At 37.7% G+C, this 12,760-nt stretch overlaps 1 protein-coding gene across 2 annotated transcripts in view; it reads left to right on the top strand.

The window, feature by feature from the left end:
- Nucleotides 1–12,760, top strand: part of COL25A1 (collagen type XXV alpha 1 chain) — a 455,910-nt gene that overhangs the window by 288,790 nt on the left and 154,360 nt on the right. The gene's annotated exons all lie outside the window — the stretch shown is intronic.

Consider the following 12,760-nt stretch of genomic DNA (forward strand, 5'->3'; position numbering starts at 1 on the left):
TTCTGACCCCAAAACTTTAAATCCCAATATGATTACCATTTAGAGTTCAAGAAATCTAGTTATTTGCCTGATGTTTAAAATCCCTTGATCTGGCCCGTTTTTCTAACTCAATCTCCCACTAATTTTTCATTCATTCTCTGAGCACTATGCTTCATCTAAGCCAAATGAAACTATTTACTTTTTTTCTCTTAAAATCTATTTTTCTTCATTTTTCTTTTCTTAGAATAGTCTTTTCTCAAACTGTCTCGCACTTACCTACTAGCTATACTCAGTTTCCACACATTCAGACATGGTTACCTTTCATATTTAAAATTTTTAATGTTTATTTATTTATGAGAGAGAGAGAGAGACAGAGCACAAATGGACAAGGGACAGAGAGAGAAGGAGACACAGAATCCGAAGCAGGCTCCAGGCTCTGTGCTGTCAGCACAGACCCCCACGTGGGGCTCAAACTCATGAACTGTGAGATTGTGACCTGAGGACGTTCAACCGGCTGAGCCACGCAGGGGCCCCAGTCACCTTTCATATTTACATGCCACTTCTTCCACCAAGATATACTCTCCCTTTTGTTGAATCCCCACAGTACTTTATGAGTACAGATTTTTATACTACTTTACCCTAGAGGGGGCATAGATAGCAAAGCCAGGTAGATTTCAGGTCAAACCCTAGTTTTTCGCTTGCAAACTATGACCTTGAGCAAGTTACTTAATCACTCTGAGTCTCATTTCCCCCATCTCTGTAAAGCAGATATAATAATGTCTTATCTCAACAGATAGTGTGAGGATTAAAATAAGATAATATATATAACTTTTAATGCAGTGCTTAGTACATAGCAAGCACTTAATAAATATTAATTTCCTCCTTTTATTGTATTTTTTCCTCTTTCTATTGTAGTCATTTATAAACATCCCTTCTGTCTTGATTACTAGCTTTTATAGTCTTCAAGGGCAGAGTGATGCTTTATTTCTTTTTTTTTTTTTAAGTTTATTAATCTTGGAAGAGAGAGAGAGAGTGGGAGATAAAGAATCCCAAGCAGGCTTCACGCTGTCAGCACAGAGCCTGACATGGGGCTCTATCTCACAAACCATGAGCTCATGAACTGAGCCGAAATCAAGAGTGGGACGCATAACCAATTGATCCATCCAGGCCCCCCTATGCTTTCTTTCATCTTTAGTATCCTCCATAACACCTCACTTAGTTGCTGGTATATGGTAGAAGTTCAAGAAATGTTGAGTTACAAATGGTATATGCAAAAGTTTAAGGAAAGAAAGCTGAAGAAGAGAGAAAATGATCGTTTTTCATGATTCTAAATATCTCATCAGTAATACCATGTGTCATCAATAGTGCTATTTAAAACAGGCCTCTGAGGTTTCTAAGCTCTGGAATTTTACTGAACATTTGTCAATTTTAATATCTCACTTCCACTTGGTTTGGAGAGTTTTGATACCTTTGTTTTCTTTCATTATAGTAGTTTCTTTATATTGATATTTAATATTTGGGAAAATAAACAGATAGCTTTAACCTAGGGCCATACTTATGATGTATTATTTTAGTTTTTAATCATTTATTTGTAGGGTTCAAGGCTTGTCTTTGATTTTAATAATCAAGACAATTATTTATGGAAAGTAGTTTATGGTGGTTGTGTTTAATGTCACATTTCTTAAACAATAAAATTCTTCCACTAATAAATAATTTAATAGAAATTATAGAAACTCGTTTTAAAAACCCTTTCAGGATTCCATCTTGTATGTATTATAAAGATATAGTGGCCTTTTCTTTGCTCCAATTAACTCCATCAGTATATTCAATAGAGAGTAATGAAATAGTGGAACCATTGTATTAAGTGAAAGGTACCCCTTCTATACCAAGGGCATTTCTTCTGCATAAAATTTTCAGAATTTTGAAGCCATCCTCATAACTTCCCTTTGGAGTTGCATGTGAACATAAAGGAGATATAATTCCCTTAGGAATTTGGAGGACTAAAGCAGCATGCATGTTGTAATTCTGTATTACTCAGTGAGAAAAAAATGTAAGAGAAAACCACAAGCAAATACCATCAGACAACTGCACATGAAGGCGTGTGGCTTCCATTTGTATTTTTTCAAGTGTACTTGAAAAGAAGTAGATGTCACATAGCCTTTTCCCCCAAATCCCTTTTTGCTTTGTTGTTGTTGTTGTTCTGACATTGTCATTGCAATTTCACAATATTTTACTAAAATTTACAAGAATCAAAACGTGTGTGCCTTCTAAGGAATTATTTCCAAATAAAATATTATATTTGGGGACAATATTTAACTTTCTGTTCATATGTTTTTAATTATATACTAAGCTCCTTCTAACCTAACACTTTAGCAATTCCCATATTTCATGTTTGTGTTCCAGTCCAGCCTTTTTCAGATCCATATAGTCTCACTTGGGGGCAGGGGGAGGACATGTACATTCTCCAAGAAATTTGAAAAGCATGTGTCTGCGTGCGTGTGTGCGTGCATGCACGCATGTATGTACAGAAAGTCTTTATTTTGCTCAATACATAATAGAACTGTCATATTAAACTAGTAAATGTATCCTATCCTAAATAAATCATGCTAGATCTGAAAAAGTAGTATCATTCCCCATCATTTATATTTTATGCAGTGGTTATATCATAAACAGAATGATTATAAAACTCTTAGCATTTTATACTTTTTTGGTATTTGATAAATTAATTGATTAATGATATGAAAAAGAGGGGTGCCTGGGTGGCTCAGTCAGTTAAGCATCCAACTCTTGATTTCAGCTCAGGTCATGATCTCAGGGTTCATGGGATCCAGCCCCACATTGGGCTCTGTGCTGACAGCTTGGAGCCTGCTTGGGATTCTCTCTCTCTCTCTCTCTCTCTCTCTCTCTCTTTCTCTCTCTCTCCCCTCAGCCCCTCCCTTGCTCGTGCACCTGTATGCACTCTCTCTCTCCAAATAAATAAACATTTTTTAAAAAAAGATATGAAAGACTCCATTGTACTCCAAATTGCTTATATCTGTATATACTTATATCCTTAATTGATATAGTTGAATAAATACCAAGTATCACTTAGTAAGGATAGTTATGACACACTTTCCTTGAAATCTCTTACCTGGGAACCTGAACTGTGGAGCTATTTGGAAAAAAAATAAATGTGGTGGAGTTTTGAGCTTCTGAAAGAAATGTTACTCCTTGCAGTTAAGTCAGGGCCACCATTTACATTCATGTAGGTATGTACTGTGCAAGGCTGTTCAGCAAAGGAACGGGAGATGTGAAATTCAGCTCATGCTTCATTTACCAAGCTATGAGCTGTGGCATAGGGCTTCATCTACCTGGAGGAAAGCCTCCTTATCTAATTAATACAGTCTCAATTTGGGCCATCAAGAACATGAATGAAATGCATGCAACTTGAAGAAAACTAACCAGTCTTAGTGTGATGATCCAAGATGAGAACATGTGTCCCTGGAAGAAATCTAGAATAGGCAGTAGGCATAGTCCTGGAGAGAAGCCACAGCTGGGTGTACAGAAGACAAGTAGTAGCCGAGGTTGTGCAAATGTATGAGATGACCAGAAAGTACATATAAAGGGTAAGAGAAGTCGTGGGTGGGAGGAAAGTTAGTTATGAAATAGAGAGAGGGGGAGGAAAAGAAATGTCTCCTACAGAGAAACTCCCACTAAGAGTGGAAGACTCAGAAGAAGACATTGCCAGGAAAGCTAAAAGAGGAGTGGTCAGCAGTGTGGACTCTAGTCACTGGGTTTCCAACCATGAAGTTACTCAGTAACTTTAGTGGCCTGGTGGTTTTCAAAGCAATATTGCCATGGTTTTAGGAATGACTCAGTATTGAAAATGTGGGGAGAGTAAAAAATAGAACATTCTTTCTAAAAGTTGGGGGTCACAGGCAGGAGCCCAAAACATCTGTCCATGTTAGTGACGTGAGAAAAAAAAAACTTTCATTCAGTAAAGTTCATCTTCAAGAGCCTGCAAAGTTGTTTTATTCCTTTTACTATTAGTATTTACTCTGTGAACTAGAGTCATGAGTCAACAGATGAAAACTTTTAGTGACCCCCCCGAAAACAGTTTCTAGCTGAAATCAAATACACCCTCATAAACATAAATTGGAAGCATGTTGGCCATAGAGATATCGGTGACTTTTGACTGTCAACAAGCTAGTCAGGAAATACTAATTTTGGCTCTGATATCTTCTTAGAGACCTCTGTTGCAGGAAATCTGATAATATATTTATTGATACTTACCATGTGTAAGGTACAAGCCTACCTTTGAATTAGGAAGAGAAGAGCAGAAGGAAATAGTATTTACAGACCATATGTTCTTTTAATTACTTCCTGCACCTCCCATATGAGGTAATTATTGTTTGTCCCATCCTGCAGATGTGGAAACTGAGGGTCAGATAGGGTAAACGACCTGCCAAAGGTCATGTCTTAGTACATATTAAAGCCTCCAAAGGCATTGTTTGTTATATTTCCCCATATACCTCTCTTCTTGCCCTTTGGGGCCTTAATAACTTAGTATGAAGCACAAATCTTATACCTAGCATGGTGAGCTAAGTTTTTAAGAGAGTCACAAGTGCTTTAGGAGTTCAAAACAGAGAAAACATCTCCAAAAGAGGGTCAAGCAAAGCTTCGGGAAGTGAAGTCACTGAGATGAGCCATCAATGACTTGTTGTAATGATAGTGAGATTGTAGATGGGTGGAGACAGGACGCTCTCTGGACTAACATTTGTATTGAAAATAACATTTCTTTCAGAAACTCAAATTTCTACCAGATTTTGATGTTGTTGTTGTTTTCCAAATTGCTCCATAGCTCAAGTTATCAGGTAAGAGGTTTCAAGAAGGGGGGCTATAATTATTTCGAGTCAAATGATAATTAATCGTGTTTGTTCAGTAGAAAGAATGGCAGAAGCAGAGATACAGAAGTGACAACAGTGAAGGGCGCTCTGAGAACAGCTGGTGTTCAAGGCTGACTGGAGGCCAGGAATCATGCAGGAGGGGAAGAACAGAAAAGGAAAGTTAAAAGCAGATCATAGAGGACTTTGGACACAGGCAGAAGTTAACACTTTATTTGGTGGGCATCTGAAGGGTCACCTAAAAAGTTTTTTAAAATTATATAACTACTTCTTTGGGGAATTTTCAAACATACTCAAAAAAGAAAGAAAGAAAGAAAGAGAGAGAGAGAGAGGGAGAGGGAGGGAGGGAGGAAGAAAGAAAGAAAAGGAAAGAAAAGAAAAGAAAATGGTATCATAAACTGCCCTAGAACCATCATCCAGCTTCAAGAATTATCAGTTGCTAATCTTGTTTCATGGATCCCTTTCCCTTGCTTGTTTTGTTTTGTTTTGTTTTGTTTTGTTTTGTTTTGTTTTGTTTACTGATGTATTTAAAAGCAAAATCTAGATACTGGGCACCTGGGTGGCTCAGTTTGTTAAGCGTCCAGCTTCAGCTCAGGTCATGATCTAATGGTTCGAGCCCTGCATCAGGCTCTGTGCTGACAACTCAGCCTGGAGCCTTCCTCAGATTCTGTCTCCCTCATTCTCTGCCCCTCTCTGGCTCACACTCTCTCTCTCTCTAAAAATAAACAAACAATAAAAAAATTTTTTAAAGCAAAACTTAGATATCATGTTATTGCATCCACAAATACTAAAATATGAATGAATCTCTGATAGGATCTTTCTGAAATATAACTATCACTTTATTATCAACCTTAATAAAATTAGCAATGATTTCTTATTATCATACCCAGTCCATATTCAAATTTCTCTACTTGTTTCAAACATCTCTTTATAGGTGTTTTGTTTGAATCAAGACACAAAACCCAATTGGCATTTAATTGCTGTAACTCTTCAGTCTGTTACTCTCCAGTCATCTTCCTTTTTAAAAAAATTCTGGGGTGCCTGGGTGGCTCAGTCAGTTAAGCATCCGACTTCAGCTCAGGTCATGATCTCACAGTTCGTGGGTTCGAGCCCCACATCGGGCTCTGTGCTGACAGCTAGCTCAGAGCCTGGAGCCTGCTTTGGTTTCTGTGTCTCCCTCTCTCTCTGACCCTCCCCTGCTCACGCTGTCTCTCTCTCTCTCTCTCTCAGAAATAAATAAAACATTAAAAAAAATTTTTTTTTAAAATTGTGTTTGTGTCATCAGTTTTACCACATTTGACCTGTATATAGAATGCCCCACATTCTGGATTGATCTAATGACTTTTTTGAGGTGCTGTCCGACTTGTTGCCCTGTCCTCTGTTTTTCTTGTAAACTGCAAGTTCCATTTAGTGATTTGATTAGGTTCTGGTTCAATTTTTAGGAATAATCTCTTATGAAGGTGTAGTATACTCCCTTCTTCATTATATCAAGAGGCAGATAATGTTCCATTAATCATCAAGTCAAGTGATATTGGCCCAATTCCCTGAAATCTCTAACAGCTTTTGTATCCATGGAAGACTGTTGCCTATAATGACTTTTTCATTGGCCTCTTGATGGGTTTTGGGATGAGGAATATGTTCAGAAATGTGCTTTAGGACACATAATCTGACAAAGGTATGTAGTATGAAATACAGCGAGGGAAGACCAGAGGCTTATAGATTATTCTTGTTTTCCAGGAATAAGGGTGCTAGAAACAAACATGAAAAGATAGATTCAAATGATTTTGTGGAGAATGAAATCTCTGGGACTTGGCAATGGATTCCACTTGCCAAATCAAACATAACACTGAACTTTTAGAGTTGGAGGAGTAGTGGTGTATTTAACAAAAATAGGAAGGTCAGGAGTCCTGAGTGGCTTGCAGTAGAAACAGAGAAGTTTGATTTGAGAATGAGGAGTTTGGGCTGATGATGGCATATCTTTACTTAGACATCTGGTGAGCAGTTGGGAATGCAGCACTTTAGACTGGAAAAGAATTGAGGACATAAGTCAGGTAAAAATTAAAGCCTTGAGGGTACATGTGATAGCTGATGAAGGGAGTGAAGTGAAAAGACAAAAGGGTTAGGCACAAATTTGGGCAATTGTGACATGTTCGGACTTTGTCAACCCTTCCTCCCCAAAGCTCCAGTTTATTTAGTTTTAGTTGAGCCCAGGGCAACTCCTTTCCAGGGCCCCAAAGACTGGCTCAGCAGTTTCTCTTCCCATAGCTTCGCTTCGCTTTCTTCTTCCTAGTGGAAAGAAATACCCCCAAGACCAATATGTATTTCAACTCATGTTACTTTAGTTTTCCTAAAACCAGACTGTAAAAATATGACTTCTACTCCGCTACCTCCTTTTTCTTTCCTCAAATTCAAGTTTTCTTTATTTCTATGACCAATCTAATATTAAAGAAGTTTGATGGAGATAATGAGAAGAAGATAGGACCTTCAGATGAGCGAATAGAGGGCAAAAGCAACGTTTCTTCTCTTTGATTTTGGGGGAGGGTAAATGAATGTGTTTGGAGGGGAAGAGGAAGAACCCGGGGGAACTGTATTGGTTGAAAAGACAAGTAAGAGCAGTGATAAATAGCATGCAAGGTTGAGAAGGGGGTACTCATACATAGGTACAATATTACCTTCACTCCATAGAGAGAGGAGATGAAGCTACAGAAGAATCCAGAGATGAAGAGCATGGTGGTTGTAGAAACTTCATTAAAAGCCTTTGATCTTTTTAGTCATCGGCTGAGAATGAGAGAGAGTGGGCTTCTAATTTGTACTGGAATCTTGAGAATCATAGACAAGCCCTGAGATTCAGGTTCTCGTAGCCTCCTTTGGCAGTTGAATGTTTTGTATTCCTTCTCCGTATCTCCGTAGACTCTAAGAGATATCTACTCTTATCCCTGTGTTGTGCCCCTTTGCCCTACACAGAACTGCATCGCTTTATAAAATACTACAAATGAAGCAAAGAGTCAAACTGACCAGCAAGCCAGGCTTTCTTAAGTAGCCTGGGCAAAATTATGTTGGGCCAGTATATTATTAGGAAACATGCTGAAATGAAGTATTGTATATTAAACCTAACGTTTAAAGATGGGTGTATGTCTAAATATATTTGAATTATGTTGAGGACAGTAAGAGTATTGTAGGATAGCTTACACCATTAGCTGTAAAATCACAGGGGCTACTGTGGGCATTTAGAGAGCAAGATGATACTTTCTTTCGACAAAAGGAATGTTTAGGATTCCAAGTCTTTCACCATGGAGTTCATTTTATTTGACCTCTTAAAAGTAAGTAAAAAAAAAATTCAAAGTTAAACAAAAAAGTTTTAGCAGTCTCTTAAAACATTTGGATATAAGGGATGAGGCTACGGAGAAGGGAGCCCTTGGTTTTGATTGGCAGGAACAGTAATTTGGCTGTATTTAATTTGTATTCTGTTAGAAAAGAAAGTCAGAGCGAGCTTCCCTGATTCCTGCTGTTTTATAAGCCCTTAACTCCATTGAGCTACATCAGTCTTACTTTTGAGAGTCCTTTTTTAATGTTTGGTTTTTCTAAATTTTCTTTTAGTGCTAGCCCCCACTAATTGTTTCCTTATGGCAGCTGCTTATGATTTAACACTGATCATGAGCACATATAGTCCCTTGTTCAGGGCTTGAACTGACATCACAAAAGAACTTAAAGTTACGATCTCACCACAGAAAATGCCCGGAAAATAATAGCTGTAAAAATTAGTTTTGCAATAAGTGGGCTGGTTTTGATATTTTAAATTTCTGTTTATACCTACCCTCTTTTCTTCTGGGTCTCTTTTATTCTTCAATGCAAAATGAAAGGTGTAAAGTCTGAAGCTATAAATCTGTTTATAGCTATAATTCCATTCCCGGACTTAGCAGAGTTTGACACTATAATAAACACGGTTCTTCTGCAGCAACATTGAATCTGGTTCTTGTGTAGTTCTTTACATGTTGCTACTTTGAACAGAGAGCATTTTAGTGCATTCTTTTCTTTCTGGGTGTATCAATTCAGCAAGAATTGATTGAGCACCTACTATACTAGGGGAGACCAGGTAGTTCTAAGTCCTAAATTTTAGTCTTGGTTGGTCATTAAAATAATGTGGCTAAAACTGCAGTGACCTGTTTTTGTCTTACTTTGGTGTAGTTGTGGATGTTGTTGCTGTTGTTGTTGTTTGGTAATAGTTCCTAAATATCAAGAGAACCTGTATTAAACCTTTGTGTTCTCCAAACATTTTCAACCATACACCTAACATATTTCTTACCACATGGCCTTTTGATTTTAGGAAATCAGTATGTTTACCTTCTTTATATCAGGTTAAATATCTGAGAAAAATATTTTTATTTTTACAATAATTAAAATATTAAAAACATTAACTTAATGATTACTATCATTGGTCAATCAAGCATTCTACAGATTGCTTTTTGGACAGTATTTCATTTCAGCCAAACAATAAGCATTGTTTTCTCCATTTTACAGACAAAGAAACTGGGGCTCAAACAATTTAATTAACCTGCCAAAGTTCACAAAAGTGATCACAACCAGGGTGTCAGTCTGTATCTGTTTGATTCCAAAGCTTGAGCTCTTAACCACCAACACACTTTATGTACTTTATTTTGAAATAATTTCTCCAAATGATACCTTTACTTTTTATTTTTTACTTTTTTCTGAAGCATTTAAAAAGAAATTATATACAAGCAAACACACACACACACACACACACACACACATCGATGCTTATATATAAGACCTCCTACCTTTTCAAATTAGGTTTTTCATAATAGGTTTAAAATGTACACATTACCTCTTGAAGTTATTTGTAAAGTTGAAAGTCTATGAAAAAACAAAAAGAGGTGATTTTAGGAAGAAATATCCCTAAAAATATATATTATGCTAGTAAAGCAAAAAACTATATGTTAGAGTTCAAGGTTTCAGGTATACACTTGGAAGCCTATTTGTTCACATTTTAGTTAGAAGTGAACCTAAGCTAACTGCCTAAAGCACTTTTCTCAGAAGTATGTGCTAGGTTAATCATATGTAAATAGGTAGGACTGGATTTTTCCTTTGTTCAAATGGAAAATGGTACCTGCTAAAAACTGTGGTATCAAATTCAATTTATTCATGAATGTATGCTCTTAAGCCTAAGAGCATCTATCTCATTGGCACAGTGGGCCAATTTTATGATGCAATCAGAGAGTAGGCAGAAATACCATCTGTAGAATTGAGGCTTTTATCCTATTTGAACAAGGGGAAATGGGATATTCCCTGTTTCTTTCCTCCCTAGGAGCCTGCGAACATTGATAATGTAATGCTTGCAAAAGGGCCTGAGCTCACAGACGTCAGACATACATTGATCACTGAGGTTGTGCTGTACTCCTAGAGGAAGACCAGTGCTGTAGACTTTGTCTTCCTTATCCTTAAAAAAAATTAGGAAAATTACAGTTTTTAAATATAATAATCCCATGTTCAGCTTACAGTCTAAAAAGCAGAGGAAGAAATATAATAAAGGTGTACCTTATTAATAAGTTAACACAGAGGATGGGTGGCTATACTGTATGGTCACCATATGTCATCTGTGCTCCTTCTACCTAGCAATGATAATAGAGAATTTTCTCTCTCTCAGCTATTTCTGATTGGGTCACCCAAAGCTGCCAACAATCAGTTTGGATTTGAATACTCTTAAAACCAGATTTAAAATTCTATATGGTTCACTTCGCTCTGGAGCTGCTATGTTCATCAGAGCTGAACCAGTCTAGGCCAACCATTTTCTGCAGGTACACTAAACTGTGAACTTTTTTAAAAATCTTTTTTAATGTTTTATTTATTTCTGAGGGGGGGGGGAGGGAGGGAGAGAGAGAGACACAGAGCGTGAGCAGCGGGGAGTCAGAGAGAGAGGGAGACACAGAATCTGAAGTAGGCTCCAGGCTCCGAGCTGGCTGTCAGCACAGAGCCTGACGCTGGGTTCGAACCCACAAACCATGAGATCATGACTTGAGCCGAAGTCAGAGGCTTAACCGACTGAGCCACCCAGGCGCCCCAACTGTGAAGTTTCAAAAGAATAGAACTTCCTTTTTTTTTTTTTAGTTTTTAAAAAAATGTTTATTTTTGAGAGAGAGAGAGAGTGAGCATGTGCAGGCAGAGAGGAAGAGCAGAGAAAGAGGGAGAGAATCCCACACAGGCTCCATGATGACAGTACAGAGCCCTACGTGGGACTTGATCTCACAAACCATGAGATTGTGACCAGAGCCAAAATCAGGAGTTGGACGTTTAACTGACTGAGCCACCCAGGCACTCCAATGAATAGAACTCCTTAAGCCTTGTTGGTGATATGTAAACAGCTCTCACGTCCAGTTAACTGGTCTTATTGGCTTAATCTGAAAAATGTCATCTGATTCTAGACCTTTCCCACTTTGTTCCCACTATCATCTATCTCCTGGACCAAGGCAATAAGTTCCTAAGAAGGATAGCATTCCATGTTCTCAGAGTCCCAAAGAGCATGGAATTGATCTTACCACGCCCTTGCTATATGGATGACAGATTTGGCCCAGGGCCTTGGGTATTATTAGTGAGTCTTTCCAAATCTTACTATCCCCCATCTGTACTCCCCACACTACGTATGTTCTTACCCCTGTGAACTCTTTGTCATTCTCTGATAGCATGATGGTCTTTCACACTTATGCATGTTTTGCCTGAACTGTTTCACTCCTTCCCAGTCTTCCTTATCTTGGGCTAACTTTCAAGAGCCAGTTCCATTATCATCTTTTGAAATCTAGTTCTCCACTTTCCTTTGTCTCTGTACTGCCACAGCACAGCCTTCATTCCACTGATTACAATTACATTTACATATCCCTTCTCCAGACTCAGATCACATTGGCTGGTAATTGTCCATAAATGCTTAGAAAATGAAACTTGCTGGACTTCATAATTCTATGGTAATGAAAGGATTAATCAGAAAAAGGTTTGTTATATTTCAAAAACGAAAATGATATACACTTTTCTGGGATAAAAATCATAACTCCATTCTATTCCAGCAGTTCTGGTTGCCAAGAATTTCCAGAGTTTGCTTTATTCCTTTTTTTTTTTTTTTAGTCATAGCAGAATTTAATTTTGTTTTCATGATTGCCATCTTTTAGAAATCATTCCCTCTTTAGCTTTTGTTAGATCAAAGTAGGCAAAATTTATAGTTCTAGTGAGTGAAAGGTCTTAGTTGGGGTATCCAACCTCTATGAATATATCTGTCTTTTCCAGCTATATTTCTATTACTTTTATGTAGACTGAAGTCCAACATTTTACTGAACCTCATTTATTGTGCCTCTCATTCATAATGCTTATAGTTTGTTTTGTAATTCAATCAAAATAAGTAATAGAGCATGGAAAAAGATCTAAAATCTTAGTTGTTTGGGTAGAAATAGATTTGGGGAGACTGAAGTTGGTGTAAGCCAAGACCCACATTAAAGATTTGTACAAACAGGATTGTTGCCTTACATCCTGAGTTTGAAGTCATTTGAATAGAAGCTAATTTGAAGTTTGCTACTGATATTTATAAATACTTTAGTAGTAAATTCATAACAGTCTAACAGCACTCTAAAAGAAATGTTCCAACTATTGAGTAAGAACACTAATAATAAAAACTTTGTTAGAACCTTTAAAATTTATGTAATTAGGGAGGTGCCTGGGTGGCTCAGTCAGTTAAGCTTCTGACTTCAGCGCAAGTCATGATCTCACAGTTTGTGGGTTCAAGCACCGTGTGGGGCTCTATGCTGATAGCTAGCTCAGAGCCTGGAGCCTGCTTCTGATTCTGTGTCTCTGTCTCTCTCTGACCCTCCCCTGCTCACGCTGTCTGTCCCTCTCTCTCAAAA

Source organism: Hyaena hyaena, unplaced genomic scaffold (assembly GCF_003009895.1).
Source record: "Hyaena hyaena isolate Hyena2069 unplaced genomic scaffold, ASM300989v1 scaffold_146, whole genome shotgun sequence".
Classification (NCBI taxonomy): domain Eukaryota; kingdom Metazoa; phylum Chordata; class Mammalia; order Carnivora; family Hyaenidae; genus Hyaena; species Hyaena hyaena.